Source organism: Prenolepis imparis, unplaced genomic scaffold (assembly GCF_030444845.1).
Source record: "Prenolepis imparis isolate NDT839.2.m4 unplaced genomic scaffold, iyPreImpa1.0 SCAF_11, whole genome shotgun sequence".
NCBI lineage: Eukaryota > Metazoa > Arthropoda > Insecta > Hymenoptera > Formicidae > Prenolepis > Prenolepis imparis.
Genome location: NW_028141169.1, coordinates 5,536,298 through 5,541,091, shown reverse-complemented (window position 1 = coordinate 5,541,091; position 4,794 = coordinate 5,536,298). Strand labels below are relative to the sequence as shown.

The 4,794-nt window shown below is 31.5% G+C and overlaps 1 protein-coding gene and 1 long non-coding RNA gene across 3 annotated transcripts in view; one reads left to right on the top strand and one right to left on the bottom strand.

Annotated features, from left to right (window-relative positions):
- LOC145943039 (lachesin) overlaps positions 1-4,794 on the bottom strand; it is a 340,250-nt gene that overhangs the window by 7,593 nt on the left and 327,863 nt on the right. The window lies entirely within an intron of this gene.
- The window catches only part of LOC145943042 (uncharacterized), a 98,541-nt gene continuing 97,214 nt past the window's right edge, over positions 3,468-4,794 (top strand). The window contains exons 1-2 of the long non-coding RNA XR_014426466.1: positions 3,468-3,971; positions 4,263-4,305. This is a non-coding gene — a long non-coding RNA (uncharacterized LOC145943042). The remainder of the gene's footprint in view (positions 3,972-4,262; positions 4,306-4,794) is intronic.

Here is a 4,794-nt window from a genome sequence, read left to right as displayed (position 1 = left end):
CGTAAGTACCTATCCTTCGCACGAACACATACGGCGGAATGAATATCTCGAGCTCGGAATCTTGGATCTCGGTGGCGTAGATATTGAATATTAAACGGGCGTTGTGTACGCATGTGAGGGTCGGTATATATTTCACGGAGAAGTTGCTTATGTCGCATGAGCAACGTCCGAAAGTAAGCAGGCACGAAGAGCCACTTCGGTGACACAAATTTTGCAAGTACTTTTTTCCAACTGGAACTTATTCCGTAGAAAGATTTGTAGCGAATAAGAAAATATAAATAAATAATATACATTTTGCAAAACAAAATTTTAAAGCAGTGTACAACAAAATTTACAGATAACATTTCATATATGAACATATATAAAAGATGTAACAGTCCAGAAATATGCAACACATACAGTTGTAATTGAGTTCGTCCATAAAACTCCTGCAATTAAAATCGCAATCAATGGCAATGAGATGATTTCAATAATCATCCGTATTAAAACTCGGCAGTGTATTACTGAACAAGAGATAATTCTTACAATGAAATATCTTATGTAAAATATTATATTAATTCCGTAGTCAAAATTCCGTAACATTTATTGATATGATAATGACGCATATTAGTTTTCATTATTCGTATTTGCATCCTATAAAATGAGATAAGAATAAAGTTTCATTTTCATTTTGTGAATTATCACATTAAAAAGCGTTATTGATTGAAGATATTATTGCCGGTTTATTCTGAAATTACAGGAAAAATGTTGCGATAATTAGTATAATCATACGTAAAAAATTATTATCAATTGACAACACAGTTGCATTATGCTGAGCTCTTAAAATTCTTCTCTTTAATCTAGAAAATTGGATTAGAAAGATTTAGTCTTTCTTCAAATCAAATTTATTAACTTTTTGGAACTTGCAAAGTTTTCATACTACCTGAATTAATCATCATTGAATATTTTTCTCTTTTTTTTCTTCCTTTCTTTCCCGTTTTCTTTTATATTTTGTTTCTGTGCCCTCAATATTACATTTTTATATATAACAAATATCTATCTTCTCTTTTCCCTTGTTGTCTTTTCCTATTTATCGTTCTATTGCCTCTTGCAAGATAATTTATTTTAAACAATCTTATTATATCGGTCATAAAAAATATTTTGATAAGCTGTAAATACTTTTAAAAGATTGTTATCTAAATATTAATAATCAAATTTAGTAAATTTTATTTTATGATAACACAGACATTCCGTAGCAAATATTTATGTCCTTTAAAAGGCTTGCTACATATATTTGCCTACCGCGTTCCCTTTTATAAAATATCGCGAAGTATCGGTAGAGAATAGTTACGCAACAATTTCCATCGTTCGACCATCATGATTAAAGTCAGCGAAACTGTCTAGTACCGCTATTAGAGTTGGTAAGTGCTTAATGATCGGCATGCTTGACATTATAACTATCTATAATAATGTGATTGTTCGTAAAAACCGACTTTCAAAGAAGCATAAAATAATAATATAAAAATTTTCATGAAATTTTAACAAGATTTTTTGTAACAGCCAAAGATATCGCTGTGAATCAAGATATCGCAATGAAACAAAATGTGTGCGTAATTAAAACGCAGAGGACAATAAATAATTCAAAATTTATGTATAATTTAAAATTAATATTAGAATCATAAGAAGCATATGCTGGATTAAAAATATAGACAACTTTAAGATTCGTAGACAAGAATTAAGAGAATAAAACTTAAAAGATAAAAGATTTATAAAAGATAATAAAAATGTAAAAATTGTGAAAATTTTACTTTTTTAATATCTTTTTCTGCATCTGTTTTTAATAGATAGACAGTAAGCCGAAAAGTAGGTTTGCCAATTTAAATTTTTAATCTTTTATAATGCTTCGTTACACAACGCTTTTTTATATTTCAATATTGAATATAAGATTTACTGTGTTTTTTAAAATATATATTATATATATTTATTTATATGTAATATAAATATTGGTTAGCAAATTTTTATATACTGCTCTATGCTTTTATCTATATATTACAGTTGCTATTTATTCAACATATTAATTTTGTTTAATATTGATACATACAAGATAGAAGACGTGTAAAAAATTATTCTTCACAAAATGCGATGTGACAATTTTCAATTTAAAAAAATCTGATTTTTTTATTGAATAGTTTAAGTTACACACATAATCGGACATTTAAGTTAACTTAAAAACACACAAACAACCAGATTTTATAATTAATCCGCCTCTTTCCTACCTAAGTGCAGACGGACCGGAATTGTACGCCGTAACGAGTGTTCGGCTAACGCGTATGCGGCATTATTGCGATTTAATGATACCGTCGGCCGTTTATTATGCCACGCTACGTGTTGCTGTTCGCGCTTTCGCTGTGCCATCGCCTATCTCGTCGGTTGTGCCTGCAAAAGCAACCGAGGTTATGGAGTAATAACTCGGTGCCGTGTAGTTATACCATCGCCAGCGCAGGGAGACGCACCCCCGTAAGCCAAACAACACGTCAGCCGTCGCGACGCCTACGTTCGCACAAGCGTCCTCGCGGGCTGGGCTCTTGCGATCTCTCGTTGCCTCTTGCCGCATAAACGCCAGTTCTATATCTGATGTCCCTCGCGCGCCATTTAACATTTAATGGACGGCACCCTGTCCGAAAAGCACCGTTTATCATCCCCGGGGCCAGGCTCCGACACGGCCGTCGAAAGACAACGGCACGTAGCTACTCTGATCGATGATATAATAGGCGATTACGCGGGGAAAAATATCTAGTTAGATCGGGGGATGACTTTTAGGAATCGATGCTAAAAATATATAATCATAATGGGAGAGGATGACTTTCATCGATACGGAAAAAATTCGGAATTGACCTTCACGCGGAAATAAAATGATTGAAAGAATTATCGAATATCAGGAAATTTCATTAATTATGATAGTTAATTAACTTTTAATAAATAATATATCACGATATGTAGATCTTTATCGAGGCGCATATCATTCCGTGCGGTCATTGAATATTTCAAGTAGGAGTCCAAGCAACAGAAATAAAAATTGTAAATTATCGTTTCGATGCAATTTTTACGGATAATATTTATTTTTTTAACAATACTTGATATCAGAAAATTGTCACATCGTATTCTGTGGAGAATAATTTTTGTTACACGTCTTTTCTCTTGTATGTATAATTAATATTAAACAAATTTATATATTAAATAAATTTCGATATTTTTTAATTTTTCATCGATCTATTGTAATATTTTTTTGATTGAAAATGCATAATAAAAGACGAATAGCAGAATCGAGTGATTAACGTAACACAAGGTCACGTGATATATTAATTGTTTAATTAATAATTAATAAACTTTAGATTTTATTTGCGACGATATATCGAATTTAATTTAAATACAAAATACAGAATATTTAGCATAAATTTATATTATAACATGTATGTGTGTGTGTCAAATTTCAGGGCCGCTACAAATTGTTGTCATACGAAGGTATGCGGACTTGACGCCACACAGCGTACTGTTGACATATTCACTCAGTTAGTCATTCATACGGTGAAACTCGAACAAGAAGGTCGCTGCTCGGCCGGAAGATTATTCTTCGAGAAACGCGATTATTTCCTACAGTAATTATTATAATTAGAGACACGTAAATGATATTATATTTTGAAACTATATGACATAATCCTCCCAAAGGATACATCTTGTCGGTGTGTTCAAAGTGATTCTCGTACGAAACGGACTTATTTTCGATCGTGATTTTCTCGGAAGTTTCTGTCCAAAAGTATCGTGTTTAAATGTGCGGGAGTGCCGTTTAAAGTATCGCGCGTATAAGTGCGGGAGTGCGTTAAAAGTTAAAAGTGTCGCGCGTGTGAAACAATGTAAAGACGATCTTAACCTGACAACCTGAGAGGAGGAGGAGGCCTGGGAAAGGCATTGGGCGTCGACGGAGCAACCCTGGGGTTAGTATTATTATTTATATATTAATTGTTATAAATGTGTGCGCGCGCAGTAATTCGGTTCATTTATTTGAATGATTTAAACAAAAGAAAACTGGAGAGAAAAATTTTTATATAAATTTTAGATAAGAGTTTCTATTTTTAAGAAAGTCTTCAGAATTTATAAAATTATTCCATTATGTCTGTTTATTATTGTATGGATCGAATATTAAATTCAGCGCGTGTAATAGTAATTTTTTGAAATATTAATTATTTCAGATGGTGTGTTATATAGTTTGAATTTGTGTATTACAGATCCACACGTAGCTGTATCAACTCGGCTGCTGCGCATCGATCGGTGAGTGAACAAATGTTTTTATTTTGAGACAACGGATTTGTAGAGATATAGATTGTAGATTATAGATAAACCCGTTGTTTTAAAATGGAGGGAAGAACAGATTAGGCTGAATATTTTATCTTAAAAAAGACAGGAAGCGTTTTATTTATATAATAAATTTTATTTCATTTATTTTATAAAAACACCCTAATAATTATTAATTGTGTAAATGATTAAGATAATTACATAATAACTTATTCTCATAATGCACCGATTTCATCCTAATTTGTTATAACCTATCGATTGATAACTTGATTTTATATCAGAGAGTAGAGAGAGTTAAAGAGCAATTAAATTATATTAAAATGATGTGAAATCCAGAACATATTTCGCGGATGTGTTTTATTGTGGGAAAAATTAGAATTTTTTTATGTAGATTGTTCTGGAAAATTGATTGACTTCAAAATGCTTAATTTGAAAGATATGTTTTTTTTTATACATATCATGTTA